General features: G+C 35.0%; 1 protein-coding gene across 2 annotated transcripts in view; it reads right to left on the bottom strand.

Annotated features, from left to right (window-relative positions):
• The window catches only part of LOC106132887 (RING finger protein nhl-1), a 70,018-nt gene that overhangs the window by 39,732 nt on the left and 12,163 nt on the right, over positions 1 to 18,123 (bottom strand). For both annotated transcript variants that reach the window (XM_013332449.2, XM_060947307.1), the window contains exon 3: positions 1,929 to 2,025. The gene's annotated coding sequence lies outside the window, so the exon portion shown is untranslated. The remainder of the gene's footprint in view (positions 1 to 1,928; positions 2,026 to 18,123) is intronic.

The following is an 18,123-nucleotide window of genomic DNA, read 5'->3' on the forward strand; positions in this document are numbered from 1 at the left end:
CAGAGTCAACAGTCTTGGAAAATACTGAAACACTACGTTCAGCTCTATAGCTTAATGATAGAATTTTGTTTCATATAGTGACAGGTTGCTAGCCCATAGCCTACAAAAAGAATCGCAAGTTTATAAGTCTTTTCCTAGGTCGCCTTTTACTATATCCATGCATACTTATTATATTCTAAAAATAGGACCACACCATATCTTTCCCATGGAACCATAGTTCCACAGTGCCCGGAATTACACGGCAAATATTATTAGACAAAAATGTAGGAAATAAATACATAATTAAGTATAAAATTACCAAATACTACTAGTGAAGAACCTCCGTATAAGCATGAAAAATATCATCCAGATAGATTAAGTGTTTAACCGTGAAGAGGAAACATACAAACAAACTTACTTTTGCATTTATAATAAATTCGAGTTTATTGTTATTGTTGTTATTCAACCTTATCGAGGTTCGAACCTGGAACCTTGTACTCAGACGCAAATAGGTACATCACCACTGCGTCACAGAGGCTAAAGATTAAAAGTAAAGAAAATCTATAGAAAAATTGAAATTTCGATGAGTCAGTTATTTTTAATCAATTAACTGAATAATTAAAAAAAAACCGTGAATAATATTATCGTAGAAGACTTACAAAAACATGTTTTCATTCAACCAGTTTCTGTTTTCTGTTTGTTTTCACAGAACAAAGTTTGCGGGCCTTTCTTGCTCTGTGATGTTCATGAAACTTCGCATTAAAATTTTAAAAGTTTTCTATGCAGGTATAATCTTTTTGGAAGTGGAATAATATTAGGAGGGAAAACGTCGTAACCTGCACATTCAGGAAACTGGATGTGTAACCGTGATCGATCCAATACGGGTTAGGTTCCCCTGCATGGGTTGCGGAGGCCGGATGGGAGTCGTTTTGTGTAAAAAGCTGACTCACCCAATCCAGGATCCATGGTCAAAGGCATACCCTGGGCTCCTCTCTAGAGTGGTGAGGATGCAACCGGGACTAAAAGCAGGAGGAAGAGTCGGTATTTTATCTATTAATAGCTTATCTATGATAAATGGAAAGTAATGAATGAAAACAACATGTGATGAGTTTGAAAACAAAATGTACGTGACAAGAATTGAAGTAATTGTTGGGTCGGGTATCATTTCAATATCCAAGATGACATAAAAGTACGTTATGTGCGCGTTTGATGTAAAATTGTATAAATAGTTAAATGCAACGTGAAAGTTTAAAATCTGTTACAGCATAACAATAGACGAAAGTACAACTTAGAACTAAGAAAACACGAATTGAGCATTATACGTTCTGTATACTTTTATTGAATTTTCTTGCATTGTCAAGCTGTTTTGAACGAAAGAAGTTTCAGAGTTTGGATCAGAGAAATCTATTTGATATGGAGAATATATGTATATAACATACTCTAAAACTTTGTTGTTTTAAGTTTGGTAAAAAAAGGGAAATTAAATCAAAACAATTTAACCGCGTAATAGTGATCCGAAAATTAAATTTAATGAAAACTAAGCAGTAACTTCAGGTTAATTTATCATTTTTTTTTTTGTATTATCTCCAATATTTTATAGATATAAATAAATAAACAAGTACATACGAGATATATTATACAGATTGAGTTAGCCTCGTAGTAAGTTCGAGACTTTACGAGATACTAACCCAGCGATACTATATTTTATAATAAATACTTATATAAAGATAAAGTACGTTTCTCATCATACCCTGGCCGAGATTCAAACCCGGGCCCTCCAGTAACACAGACGAGCGCACTACCGCTACACCACGCAAACCATCGAGTCGTCGATTTTATGAGTGTACATTTGGTACACAACAACTTGGAACCCTTTCTTTTGATTATTCCCAATTGTTCTCTCAATCAAAAAAACCCAGAAAAAGAGAAGGTGGTGCAGAATGACTTACAATTCTTCTTCTTCTCTCCGGTGGCGGGCCCACCAGCTTGGCGGGCCCGCACGCGTCTCTACGGTGACCGCTTCCTATCAGCTGGGTGACCCGCTTCCTGAAATTGAGATAATAAAAAATCAATAAAATTCAATATACTTAGTGTATAATACCTTACCTACCTATATGTATATGAAATTCTCGTGTCACAATGTTCGTTCCCGATTCTCATGAAATTTTGTGAGCATATTGAGTTGGTCTGAGAATCGGCCGACATCTATTTTTCATACCTCTCAGTGATAAGGGTTGTCCACTCTTAACATGTTATTCGCATTAAGTCATATTTAAATTAACATATTACCTATTGAAACAGCTCGTCTCAATTTTACATTGATTTAGAAGTTGAGGCTTACGAGTACATGAACCACTTTTTAAATGTGTGGTCTAAAATTTTTTAAAGTTTTAGTTCTAGAATTTTAAGGAAACGTATTTATTTCCACTTCCAAAATCAAATGTGGATCTTTTTCATTACATATTTAATATACAAGATTTTGTCCAATTAGAATTACCTAGTTTATTTATAATCATCTTGACCGTAGGAGAATCGAACCTAGGACCTTTAGTTTTGAGGCAGCAACACTACATTGTCTCAAACATGCCATCCAAATACACCGACACATATCAGGTTTTCGTTCTTTACTTCCTTTCTCTTGTACTATTTATCCCTTGCTCGACTCTTATCCCTTACACCACACATGTTATGGCACACCGCCAGCTGCCTGCGGGAGCACAGATAAACGAAGAAAAGGAAAGCCTATTCACAGTACTTCGCTGTTTAACAATACGTGAGGCATTTGATTTTCATAAGAAACTTCTCTGCAAATTTCACACTGATTCTTTTTAAAATCTTCAAGAGGAAATTTTGGTGTATACACATGAATTGGAATGTACGTTATTCTAACTGAAACTTTATTTATTCAAACTTCATTGTACAAATGTATAGCACAATTGGTGGGCTTGATGCTAAAAGCATTATCTACCAGTCAACCATTGGGTCTGACAGAGAACTTTAAGTCTGTTTAAGTTTGGTACTCCGTTCATTCTTCGTAGTAATTTTATCATTTGTTGGTTAATAGGTATTTGATTTAGATTGTTTTAACTTTTTTTTGTAACACTAATATTTCCATCACATAAAAAAATGTCTCTCTCCTTAATTTGTCAATAGCTTAAAAATAAGCTTTGTTGCCTGAAGTTGCTTTCCTCACACTAAAGAACTTACTTTTTTAGGTTTCTTGAAGTTATGCTAACTTACTTGCAAGTTAGTATAACCTCAAGAAAATATATTAAAAAATTACACAAATACAAGAGCTTTTAACCTAACAACGTGACAATGATTCCAAGTTAATTTAATTAGTTTAGTCGCCATTATGAAACAACTCCACAAGCCTCTTGGCACTGTTCCAAATTGAATACGTTGCAATGAAATCCACATACAAACGTTCATACAATCACGTCTAAATCCGTTGCGGGATAGACAGCCCTAATAATCTTGAAAAGACTGAAAAGACCACGTTCAGCTCACTATATGGCTTAACTAGCTGTGCCCGCGACTTCGTATGCGTGGAATAGTTAATTGGGGCATTATTGAAGCCTTCAAGGATGAATCATTATCCCCGTTTTTTTTTTACAAATTCCATTATTTCTTTGCTCCTTATAGCTGCAGCGTGATGTTACATAGCCTAAAGCCTTCTTCGATAAATGGTCTATGCAGCGCAAAAAGAATTTTTCAATTCGAACCAGTAGTTCCTAAGATTAGCGCGTTCAAACAAACAAAATCTTCAGCTATATAATATTAGTATAGATGATGGAATTGAGATTCAAATAGTGACGGGTTGCTTGCCTTATTTTTATCAATGGAAAATATATGGATTGGTCCATCTTAAAACCGGGTACTTTAAGAAATTTCACTTAAAATTTCAGATTTTGTAAATTGATGTCCGGTGAAAATGCTGCAGTGTAGTTTGTTCCGCCGCTTCTTCTGCACGTGCGCTTTGGAAGCGATAGTAGTCATAATTAGATTTAAATGATGTGACGTCAAATAAGTGATACCTTGAATCCTTTTATGGAAATAAATCTACTTTTTTTTTCTATTTAAAAATAAGTGTCTGTCGTTGTAATTCGTCATTTTTGATCTGTAATCTATATAAGAATCTCAAGTACATTCATAACTCTAATTGATTCATTTCCTCCGAAAAGGAAATACCACATTAATAAAGATAATATTTTTTCTCGCGCAAAATCTAATGATCCGCACATCACCACCATATCATCGCTGGAGACTTATCAGGAAATCTGAACAAAAAGTCCGCCCCTCCAGGGAAATAATATGGAAAAGACAAATAGCGTAGGAGATTGCGCCCGGTCAGATTTCCACTGTTTAGGGCCATATGAAAAATGACCAGAGGTGTGGATGGATGAATTTATCGTTCTATTTTTGGAAAGATTTATTTCTTTATAAAACATATTATATAATCGTATATATGTATTAAGTATTAAGGGTTTATGACTTAAAGTTTATACTTAATATTAAGTTTATATTTTTATATGTACGAAAATCCGTGATCTCTTTAAGTGTTTCTTAAAGATATAGAATAAGGTAACAATGTCATACATAAAGTCACGTCTCTTTTCCTTACGGGTACTTTTTGCATGATGGCGAAAAATTCACGCGGACGAAGCTGCAGGTAGCAGCTACTTTAACTATAATTCACCAGTGACACAGTGAAATAATTAAATATCTTACGTTTCTTTGTTTAATTTAATTTATTTAATCGGTTTATATTTGCAAAATCCTATCACTTAGGTGCATAAAACACCTCTTTCTTGAAGGGAAAGGCAGAGCAGGCAGGCATTGGCATGGCCAAGATACTTCTTTTAATTCATCCATTTGCATCAATCTCTTCGTTCAAACTCCCAGAAATCTATACAAGTTTTAGAGTACCCACTCAACTTAAAAGTGTATGGTTAAAAAACGTAATCTGCGAGTTACTCGTCATTAATTGATAGTATTTGTATTTTCGAATCAATAAATATTTTTTACAAATTATGAGGCAAAAGTACACTGTACTAAAAATAAGTCGAAAAACTCGTTAAAACATTTTTTACTTGAAATTTTTATATTACGAGTACCTTTGTCAAAGTGACTGACGTATTCTTAACCCTTTATAACTTTGGATTCCCATCCCTTGAGATGTGAGGATATTCCTTTAAATAATCGTCATAATAATCCTGGTGTTTTTGTCCCAGTTTTTCACAATTCATAAAAATTCGTACCGATACCGTGTGGTTCCTGGCACCAATACAAAAAATAATAGGACCACTCCTACTCTTCCCCATGGATGTCGTAAAAGGCGACTAAGTGATAGGCTTACAAACCCGGGATTCTTTTGTTTCGGCGATGGGCTAGCAACTTATCACTATTTGAATCTCAATTCTATCATTAAGCCAAATAGCTGATCGTGGCCATTCAGTCTTTTCAAGCCTGTTGGCCCTGTCTACCCCGCAAGGGATATAGACGTGACCATATGTGTGTATGTATGCATAAAAAATCACGCCAAATTTCAGTTTTCTGTGTCCGTTAGTTGTGGGTGTATGCTTTTTTTGTCAGTCAGTTTTTAAATAACGATATTCTTCTTCCTCCCAACTTTAGTCTTAGTTCCATCTTTATCTGGAGAGGAGCTCAGGGTATGCCTTTGACCATGAGTCAAGTTTTTACACGAATCGACACTCATCTGACCTCCGCTGCCTTTGTTGGAAACCTGCACATTAAAGTAACATCCAGTTACTTTAATGTGCAGGTTTCCTCAAAATGTTTTCCCTTACCGAGGAGGATCCTAAGAGGATCGGTTGGTATTCAAACTAATGTATTTGGTAACGATATTGTTTTACATTGTATTGAAAAGTAAAACTTCCCTCGCATATTTATAGAATGTAGGTACATACATTCTTATTTTGTCGTAAAAAGCAACTAAGGAGTGGGCGAATAAACTTGGGATTCTTCTTTCAGGCGATGGGTTAGCAACCTATCACTCTTTGAGAGTAGTATGTCTATAGACTAGTATATATGTATATGATTATATGTGTGCATGTATATAGCTCTGCTTCAGCCTAAAACAGAAATGAGAACAATTTCTAATAGTGTATGCAAAACAGGCGCTTGGCATTATCGCGTAAAACCTCACATAAACTTAGTTATCCGAAGCCAGCGCCTACGTGAATAGAATTATATGCGTGGTCTATCTCGCACTCGTACGTTTAGAACGTTCGGAAAATTTCTCGACTACATTTTAAGATATTTAAAATCGTGTGTTTGATGCTTATTTTTTTACTAACGGAGGACTATAAAATTATGAAAGAGACTGTAGGAATTATCTAATTCCTAGTCTCATTCTATGCTATAGGCAATACCTTACTGTGTTTTTGTCGGCTACAAAAAGTTTGAAGTTAAATTGGATTAATTTCATTATGAAGTGAATAAGAAAATTTATCAACACACCCGCTCAAGTATAAGAGTTATAGTACGTTTAGTGAATATACCCGGTAAATTATTTTTTATATACGAAACTCGAATGAATTTATTCCCAATCTGCCTAATGGTAAACACCAACTTTAAGGTGAACGATATATTAAATGATGCCATGAAAATGTCTAAGGCATCGGGGAATAGCAATGCGGACAGGGAATAATATGTCGTAGCAGCTTGCCAAAAATGTAACTTAAAAAAAAATAAGTTTTTTATTATCAAAATAGTCCCCAACGCAAGGCGGTTCTGAAATTAGTGACTTTGGTGAACATCCTGTTACCCGCTAACAATACCGGTTGATTACATTCACGCTAATCACACGATACGTTTTCGAATACAAAAAAGGTGGTCAATTATTTCGTGGTGAAAAAAAATAATTATGGAATTTCAACTTACAATTACAAAAAAAAAAAGACAAATCGCAAAGGTATAAATATAAAACTAAAGCTAATGGATTTTAAAATAGTGAAAAGGTATTAAAATATTAGAAATTCAACTTAGAAATATAGATATAAAAAATGCTAAAATCGCACTTCACTTCCTTATCACAAAGTGGACAACTCCGACCGCATCCGAAAAAAATTGTAATTAAATTTTCCTATCAATAAATATCCAGATTTTCACACTAAAAAGTTTTAAAATTTTCTAAACAAAACTCGTAACAAACACCAACAAATCAATCTATAAAATTCACAATCCAATGAGACGTGATAAAACCATTTCATAGCGAATGCATCCGAAGGTTCCCAGTAATGTGCCGTAGAAATGGCACAGAAAATAAAAAGGAACAATCTGTCTGAAGTAAATCTAGCGGATAGCGAGAATTATTGCAAGAAGCTGTTTATCTGGGAGTGAGTGTTGCTTCTACGGCATTTGTTCCGTCCGCTTTCTATACGATCTTGTGAATTTCGTCTTTATTTTATGCGAGTTTAAATGAACCGTGTGGTTCCTGGCAATAATAAAAAATAGAATAGGACCACTCCATCTCTTTCCCATGGATGTCGTAAAAGGCGACTAAGGGATAGGCTTATAAATTTGGGATTCTTCTTTTAGGCGATGTGCTAGCAACCTGTCACTATTCGAATCTCAATTCCATCATCAATTAAATAAAAACATGTAAATACAAAGTAAAGTGACATTATTATTAACAATTTAGAAAGAGGCGTGATTTCACAAAAGCATTTTTAAGTTTGCAACAAGCAATAAACTTAATGAAATTTCACCAAATTTGAATCCACGACCCGCCGTCCCACCTTGCACAGATCCATTTTAATGAGATCAAAGGCCAACGTTGCCGATACTGGGGGTTTTCTCAAAGAAAGCACAGAGCGCAGACGTCGGCGAATCTAATCAATGTAACAATTCACGATTCGCTAACTATATTTAAACTTAACCGGACTTTACTCGACTTTTGCTGGAGTATCACTTTTGTTTCTCTAACCGGATTATCCGTTGAGAAAAGATGTTTAATGGTTTGAAATAAGAAATCCTTTTTGGTGTTCCGTAGCTAAAATGGTAAAAGGTTTATGCATCAAAGTATAAGATTATATTAATAAACAACCATATACCTAACTGCTTGTTTCCTTTGTGGCGATTTCTCCACGTCACAAGTCACAAAAACAGCGAATAGTCTAAATCGCGCAAGCAAAGATTTCTCAGATTAGAGTATTTATACAAACTCCGACACAATAACTTCGGAGCCGCGGTTCTCTAGGCATAATACCTAGCCTGGCGGAAGGTCTTCCTTTTGGTGGCGGTCGAGAAGAATAATCGCTCCCGCTACACTTTAATAAAGATAAATAAATTACAAAATGAAACAGGACCATACTTTAGTACAGGGTAGCCTCCGCTGTCTGTCCAAATAAAATTATAAGTTCCCCCAAACAAATACATATATATTACTGTTATTACTATTATTTTATAGTTAACATTTCTTCATCATAGCTAACTGAGAAATTTATTTTAGCCTACATCTTAAAGCAACATAATAAAGTTTGTTTTCCAATCCTCACTTCGACTAGTAAAACAATAGAAAAATTTCCCAGAAACATATATATATATATATCTCAAGGAAAAAAAACTACGGGAAACACATTTCGGGATAAATTGTAAGCGGTGAAATTTAACATTCGCTCATTTTTCTCACCCTCCCTTTCTGATGATAAAAGAAATAATAGCATATGAAAACTTAACGGGTGGGGTGGGTGGAAGGTCGGTAAATGAGGAAAAGTAATTTATAAGGCGGTGTTCCAGTGCTAAGATTTTTTCTGTTCGGTAAGTTAGTTATGATTTTTACGTTCTTAAGAATGATGGGCTAGCAACCTACCATATTAGGAAACTTAATTCCATTATTAAGCCATCCAAGCCAACTAGCGAAGTGTTAAATTTACAATTCCAGCTTTTAACCGCAGCCTTTTTAGCGCCATCTACAAAAACATACGAGTTTTTCGCAAATCCCAAGAGAACCATAGTTTTTACAGGGATGAAAAGTAGCCCATGTCCTTTTCCAGATACTTCCTTATACATTCGTAAAATTTCAAGAATATTGGGTCAGAAGATAACGCCTGTAGAGTCTACAAACAGACAAATAAACTAACTTTCCCATTTATAACATTTATACTAATACTATAAAGCTGAAGAGTTTGTTTGTTTGAACGCGCTAATCTCAGGAATTACTGGTTCGAAATGAAAAATTATTTTCGCGTTGAATAGACCATTTATCGAGAAAGGCTTTAGGTTGTATTACATCACGCTGCAACTATAAGGAGCAAAGAAATAATGGAATATGTGAAAAAAAAGAGGAAAATTATTCATCCTTGATTGGGCTTCAATAATGCCCAAAATAATTATTCCTCGGGGATGGAGTCACGGGCGCAGGTAGTTGTTGGGATAAAGACATTAGTGTTGTGAACAGAATAGTTACTTTTTATTGTTTATTATCAAAGTAATAACTACCCTTTCAAATTTAATGATCTTAATTGTGACAGAAATTTATACGTCACAATTAAACGTCATACCAACGCGAAGTTACAAGAAAATTATTCGTTTCAATTCTAAATATTCAACACTAATAATATTAATAGGACCACTCCATCTCGTTCCCATGGATGTCATAAAAGGCGACTAAAGGATAGGCTTATTAAACTTGGGATTCTTTTTTCAAGCGATGCCTAGCAACCTGTCACTATTTGAATCTGAATTCTATCAATAAGCCAAACAGCTGAACGCGGCCTGTCAGTCTTTTCAAGACTGTTTACTCTGTCTACCCCGCATATATCCCTATAAAGGCGTGTTTGTATGTATGTAAGTATATATATTCTCATTTAAAATAGTAGGGCACTAAAGTGCAATAAAATTACTCAAAATGTTGACCCAGCAATAAAAACGTAGTTTTACTACGTTAAACATCGCGGTTGGTACTTAAACGGGTTTTATTTTTACCCAATGATCACAATAGTAACTTGTTTTGACAGTGTTTATGTCTGTCCGTTTTGCGGTAAATATATCGCGAACTTTAATACTATGTTACTCTGTTAGGACCGAACGATATAATGATCTGTAGAAGTAAAAATTAAAACATATTTTTTTAAATAGATCCACTCTCTATTTTCCATGGATGTTGTAAAAGGCGACTAAGGGCATGGGCACATTAGTCTAGTACAGTTGTGACAATGATCCAATATGGGTTAGGCTGCCTTAAAAATTCGCTTTGGAAGCGGTAGTAGTTTTAATAAGATTTAAGTGATGTGACGTCAATATTGTGATTCCTTGTAGCCAATTTGAAAATAAATCTATTCTATTCTATTCTAAATTTTGCGGAGACAGGTGGGAGTCGCTTCATGTAAAAACCTGAGCTGAATCCAGAATCTTAATAAAGAGATGCACACAAAAACTATCACTGTCCCGTTTCAAGTCATAATTAAAAGCGACGTTTTCCGCGCGATAAAAACGGCGTCGCGCGTGTCATGCTACTGGGCTCCTCTTTAGAGGGGTGAAGCTGGAACAAGGATTTGCCCCAGTAGACAGAAACAAAGAAAACTGTCCTCTCTCAACAAAATTTCATACGTAAATAATAAATAAATATATACGGGACAAATTACATAGATTGAGTTAGCCACGAATGAAGTGTGAGACTTGTGTCACGAGATACTAACTCAACGATACTATATTTATAATAAATAATTATATACATAGATAAACATCCAAGACCCAGGCCAATCCGAAAAAGTTTTTCATCATGCCCTGGCCGGGATTCGAACCCGGGACCTCCGGTGTCACAGACAAGCGTACTACCGCTGCGCCATAGAGGCCGTCAAATAGGGCATACATCTTATATGTATGTATATATAATTCTCGTGTCACAATGTTTGTCTCCGTACTCCTCCGAAACGGCTTTATCGATTTCAACCAAATTTTGCATGCATATTTAGTAGGTCTGAGAATCGGCTAACATCTATTTTTCATACCCCTAAGTGTTAAGGGTTGTCCACCCTTAACATTTTTTTTTAACTAGAAATTATTTATATGACAAGAAAAGTTTGCCGGGACAGCTAGTTTTTCTATAAAAATGTATAGGTATATATGTTAGGTTAGGATACTATTATCCTTGTCTATTCGTTGCTAACTCTATTCGCCCATAGAAAACCGGCAAACCGTCGCATGTGATCTCGTGGCACTAAAACTCAACGATGTGGGGTTGAAATATTAAGCCGTCGGGGTCATCTTTATATTGACTGATAATAAAGACTAAGTGAAGGAAGAAAATTGCTTGGATATAACTATTTTTGAATATGAAACGATTTAGGACGAAAACCTATTTTATTTTTTGTTTTTGTTTACTATCAAAAACCGTATGGGCAGGTCGTCAAGCTATGAAGATTGAAAGCCACAAACATACTTATATTCCATTTTGATATATAAAAATAAATCTATTCTACTACATCTTAATACAAAAAGTTAATTAATTGTTGTGAAACAGAATTCAGTACAAATTAAGGAACTTATATTTTGCAACTCATAACTAAAAAATTACGCCTAAGAAAAGTTTTTTTCAGAAGCCTGTATGAGCAAGTTTTTTTGTCTAACCAATCTTGGGTTATTAAAAAAAGATGGCGATTTGAGGATAGGCTTGTAAACTTGGAATTTTTCTCTTAGGCTAGCAATAAGTCACTTTTTGAATTATTATTTCATTGAGCCAAACAGCTGAGCGTGGCCTATGAGTCTTTTCAAGTCTGTTGGCTCTATCTCCCCCCAAGGGATGTAGACGTGACAATATGTATGTATGTTACGAAGAAATAAGATAGAAAAGAAAGTTTGTATAAAAAGTAACGTAAAGTCTCTTTCGCATGTACGACGTTATAACATGGTAAGTGACTCAATTCTACCAATTTTATCGCCTATAAAACTGAAATCAGTAACAAAACCTATAAAAACTTTAACATTATTACAGTTACGGCCCACAAAAGTCACGTACATTTTTATCAATGATTGTAAAATTGCTATTAGCGATACGGAGACCTCAATCGATTTAACTATTACGCTCAATTTTGGTCCCAAAACCATTTCGGCCAAAATTTTATTTCCCCTATCGGGAGATCACAATAAAACATATTAAACATACTTACATATAATCACGTCTATAACCCTTGCGGGGGAGACAGAGCAGGCAGTCTTGAAGACTGATAGGCCACGATCAGCAGTTTGGCTTAATGATAGAATTGAGATTCAAATAGTGACAGGTTGCTAGCCCATCGCCCAAAAGAAAAATCCCAAGTTTATAAGCCTATACCTTAGTCGCCTTTTCTACATCCATGGAAATGAGACGTGTGTCCTATTGGTCCTATTCTTTTTTTTATTGGTGCCGGTATAATAATACTAGTTTTTTCAAGACAGTTGGCTCTGTCTACCCCGGCAGGGAATATAGACGTGATTATAAGTATGTATGTACTTATGTAGGATTAAAAATTATAAATGAAAATAGGATATCAATAAATCCACGGCGGGATCCCTTTTCAATTTCCACGCGATATTCAAACGACAAAATCCCATATTATTCTCGGGGAAGTTGTAAAATGAATTCAGATTCCATGATGCAAGCCGCAGATCGAGTTGGCTGCACTCCAAAAACTAGGTACCAACATAAATGCATACGACATTATTGAAATGATATTAGAGATTTGCACCTCTCATTCAATGTTTCCATGATTATATTTTGATTTTTGTCGGTATCAAATAAGCGTCGGTGGTCGAACCGGTAAGGAGCCCGGTTAAAATGCGTGTGGCGCAAAAAGGGCACATGTTCGAATCCCACCTCGGCCATGTACCGATGACTATTTTAGAATTTACATTAGTTTGAATATTAACCGGATGCTCTTACATTCAGGGAAAAACATCGTGAAAATACCTGCACATTCAGGCAACTGGGGTTGGTAACCATGCTCAATCCAATAAGTATTAACCGATGCTCTTACGTTCAGGGAAAAACATTGTGAAAATACCTGCACATTCAGGCAACTGGGGTTGGTAACCATGCTCAATCCAATAAGTATTAACCGATGCTCTTACGTTCAGGGAAAAACATTGTGAAAATACCTGCACATTCAGGCAACTGGGGTTGGTAACCATGCTCAATCCAACACGGATTAGGTTCCCTTGCGAAGGTTGTGGAGGTCAAGACGGGAGTCGCTTTGTATGAAAACCTGACTCACCCAATTCAGGATCCATGGTCAAAGGGATAACCCGGACTCTTCTCCAGAGTGGCGAGAAAGCAACCGGTATAGCAGCCAGGAGGAAGAAGAATCAGAGAGAATCAGAGAGTGGTGGTAAGCACTTGTCGTAATCCCGACTTATATATGTACCTATTATAAATGCAAAAGTAAGTTTATTTGTTTGTTGAAAAATCATATATTTTTAATTTCTTTTAAATGCAACGTGTCTGGAGAAGAATATAGTGTTCTTTTCATCCCGGTAAAAACCAAAGATCTTGTGGATTTGTGAAAAATCTTTACTCTTTTGTAGGTGGCGCTAAATTCATCGCTTTTTGCAGGTGACGTTTAATTGCTTTTTTAAGGTGATGTTAATTTCGACGAAGCTGCGGATAAAAGCTATAATTTTTATATTATAATAATATAGAAATAACTTAAAAAACGGTCTGAAAGCGAAGAACAAATGAAGGAAATGATGAATCTCAGTATTACTGAATAACATTTCCTTCTTTTATCTAAATTAACTCAGATTATCTTTAAAACAAAAGAATTACTAGCTTCAAAAAATTAAAAAAAATATATGTAACAAAGCAACCTAGCAAAAATTTTGGTGTGAAATAATCTCAAAGAAATTCGTAGGTAAATTATCAGGAATATACTAAGGAAAACTCGATGGAAAGTAGAAATTGAACGAGATTGCATCAAAATATTCGCGATTTCGACGGTATTGAAACTTCTCTTACTTGCGCGAAGTCCCTCTATAAATTCTCGTTAAAAGACCCGAGTATTTCATAAGGAAAATTGTAAATGTTTACTTATAGGGCTGGTTCACTTGATTTTTTTAGCTTGCTAATGGAAGATCGCACTCTGAAAGTCCAAAGTTCAGGCCGTAAACAAAATTGAATTTCAAAGAAAAAGGAAATACTGTGACAGTTGATAAGACTTTGAGACTAAAATATTAGTGAGACCTGAATGTGGACTACTGACGCGAATCTTCTTATTTGCTCTATAAAAGAACAAATCCAATCGAATAATTGTTGTAAAGGATTATTTATACATATAATAAAACAGTAAAAATATTTTGTCTGTTCATTTAGTATTTTTGACTGAAATGGATAGAGAAACACTTAGAATGAATAACAGAAAGAATTTTTTTTTTTTAAATTTTTGTCTGTCTGTCTGTATGTATAATCACGCTTATCTCCGAAAGTACTGAACCGATTTACTTAAAACTTTCACCAATTGCTTGCAAATTCAAAACTTACGCGGACGAAGGTGCGGGCAACAGCTATTGTTGTATAATTGTACATAGATTAATAAGACAATTTTCTTTTTAATGAAACATTTGAGTGCGTTTTTCACTCTGGTGGTAAGCAAGATGAGTGGTGCACGCATGCTCAAATAATGTCTATTCACGCTTGCCTTAAAAATCCCCAAGTTATCAGGGTAGACAGAGGCAGAGAAGCGGGGTAGTAGGGGAAGCCCAGACGGATGTATCCCAATGAATTTATTCCGGGTAAAAATCCAGTCACGAGTACACGATCCTGACGGGCTTGTTTAAAAAGAATGAAGGGATCGTGATGAGTAGGAAGATATGGGCTGCCTACCCCTCTAAGAGAAAGGCGTGATTTATGAAATATAAATCAATGGAGAAGCATATAAAAAATGAGCCTTAATGTAATGTTACATGTTTTATGGCATAACGATTTTTAAACATAACTTTCATCGTCATAACGATTTACGCAAATCTATTTAAATAATAGCTAGCCTAAAAGTGAATTATGCCCAAAATTAGTTACGCCTTAGACCTATTATGCCAAAATACTTTATGTCAAAGAAAATTAGGACAAAATAATTAATTTGAAAAAAATATGCACTTAACCACCACACATATAAAAAATAAATCCAATTTGTGTCAACCCTACAAAGCAATAGAAGAGTCTAGTAATCTTGACTCCAAACGATATAAATTTGGAGAAAAGATTGCATTGTTATATTAATAACTTTTCCGATACTTGAAATAAAGTTTTTAACTCTATATTCGGTATCAGTTGTTTATGACGGCCTCTGTGGCGCAGCGGTAGTGCGCTTGTCTGTGTCACCGGAGGTCCCGGGTTCGAATCCCGGCCAGGGCATGATGAGAAACGAACTTTTTCTGATTGGCCTGGGTCTTGGATGTTTATCTACATAAGTATTTATTATAAAATTTAGTATCGTTGAGTTAGTATCTCGTAACACAAGTCTCAAACATACTTCGAGGCTAACTTAATCTGTGTAATTTGTCCCGTATATATTTATTTATATTTAAAATAAGTTACATCTGTTAGGTATGCTGCCCACCCGGTTCCAGGATTTTACCTTTCACTACCCAAAGGTTGGCTGGAAGAGATTGCTTAGCGATAAGTCCGCCTTTGCTCAACATATTCATAATGTATGTTTCTACTACATATGTATTTTTATGGGCAATAAAGATAATTGGTATTTGTATAATTGCTCGATACTGTTTAGTCTATCTTTTTAAAACTGTATTATTGTATTTATTTGTTTCTTATGACTGTTTGTATCAAAAAAATGTACATGAATATGGGACGTAGTTAGTTAGTTAGTTCTAAGTATTATCACCTTGATGATGACCCGATTACTTCCTCACCATTTTAGAGAGTAAAATGGTGTCCACGTATATCGATTCGCTTTAAGATTTGGTAAGTCAGTCAGTTTTTCACGAACCAATTCCCAATTTACCTGTACAACCTTTTCAGGCGAAGCCATATTGGATCAATTTTACACATTCAGTTGCCTGAATGTAAAGGTTTATCACAATCCTTTCCCTCGCCGCTCGCTCGGTTAGCACTCAAACTAATGTACATGACTCAGATAAGAGTCAATGGTACAGGCCGAGGTAGGACTTGAACCGGTACTTATTACTTGTGTATTGTATGTTATGACGTAAACCGTCTCTCCAAAAGCTTTAAAAATATCAATACTATTTCTCACTTTATTTTTCTGTGAACGCAAAATAGGCTTGCAAATAAAACCTTAACACTGCCTTTGATACCCGGGTAACTAAATGAGATAAAACAGAGTGGGGATGTGCAAAAGGGCTTATCTTATTATCCTTATAAAATTCACTCACTGTCTGTTCAAAATGGTACGCACCATTGCGTTTCCCAACTGATGAGCGCACATAGTGACCGGTGATTTGGGAAAGTCCAATATTGAGTGAGAATATTATTTGAATAATTCAATTTTTTTTTTGTTTCTATTGAATCTCGAATTTCATGGAAATTTGAAATATTTTCCACGAGACTGGATGCTTTTTTTGAATGGGTTTGGATAAAAAATTGGTTTATACATTTGTCTGTGGTTTAGATTTAAATATCATATTTGTGAATTTACGTCCGGTGAAAGTGCTACAGTGCAGTCTGTTGCGCTGCTTCTTCTACATTTACCCTTTGAAAGCTGTTGTTGATTAAATTATATGTTAATTGTCTTAATGTCATGAAATGCTATCTTGTATACTATTTACAAGTAGAATACAAATCTACGTCTAAGAATTTACTTTTACAATATCCAGTTTCCTAAATGTGCGGGTTTCCTCAAGATATTTTCTCTCACCGTCAAGTTATACCGTGTGGTCCCCGGTACCAATATAAAAAGGAATAGGACCACTCTATATTTTTCCATGGATTACGTAAAATGCAACTAAAGGATAGGTTTATAAACATAAGATTTTTCTTATTAGCGATGATCTAGCAACCTGTCACTATTTGAATTTAAATTCTATCATTAAGCCTTAAAGCTGAACGTGGCCTATCAGTCTTTCAAGACTGGCTTTATATTAGCTGTGTTCCCCGCAAGATACGTATGTAAAGTTTAGACAATACTAACTATATTCCACGCCACGATGCCTAATATCAACATTATTCCATTAAATTCTGAATCGAAACTAAATGGGATAATTATCATGCAGTAGATGTTTGATATTATAGCCATCAAAGGCATAATATTTCTATGGAATCAGTTAATTTACTCTTGGCCATAGAAATTGGAATAGCATAAGACAATAGAATTGCCTAACCTTGCTTTGTAGCAACGACTTATTTCTGACGTATTTTTCATTGATAAGTTTAGGTGATAACCGATGTTACTTGTGAAACGGCGAGGGAAAATATCGTGAGGAAACCTGTGAATTTCGATAATATACTCGTAATGTCTAACGATAATCCGATATTACAAAATTTCGCCCTCGGATTCATTCGCGTTAAATACCCTATGTCCTTCTCCGTGTTCCACACAAAATTATATTAAGATAGGTTAAGTAGTTTTGACGTAAATGATAAACAAACAAACACACAAACTCACTTTGACATTATAATTTTAGGTAATAATTACAAGTGTTCTCTTCATAAGATTACGGAGATAAGCCATGTGTCGTTTCTTGTAAAAACCTGAATTACAGGCTTATTGAAAGCCAGGATGAAGGTCAACAGAAATATTTTAAAATACATATATTCACATCTTTAACCCTTGAATGGTAGACACAGTCAACATTAAGTTTGGCTTAATGATAGAATTGATATTCAACAGGTTGCTAGCCCATCGTTTAGAAGAAGGATTACAAGTTTTTAAGCCTTCACTTTATCGCCTTTTACGACATCCATAGGAAAGAGATAAAGTGGTTTTATTCCAGAAATAATGTTATTAAAACTATAGAAATAATGTGGCGTGTTTTCCGCACAGATTGACAGCTGACTAATAAGACAAAACGTTACGGTGACTTTGCTATAAGTTACGATGACACGTTTATAAGCACTTACCACTTCTATAGTCTAATATTATTCCAAGATCTGTGCTCTTGCCACTAATTAGTGAAACAATAACTACAAAGACAACAGTATGTGACAATGGCGTTTGCAAATTGACTCAATTA

Source organism: Amyelois transitella, chromosome 13 (genome assembly GCF_032362555.1).
Source record: "Amyelois transitella isolate CPQ chromosome 13, ilAmyTran1.1, whole genome shotgun sequence".
NCBI classification, from domain to species: domain Eukaryota; kingdom Metazoa; phylum Arthropoda; class Insecta; order Lepidoptera; family Pyralidae; genus Amyelois; species Amyelois transitella.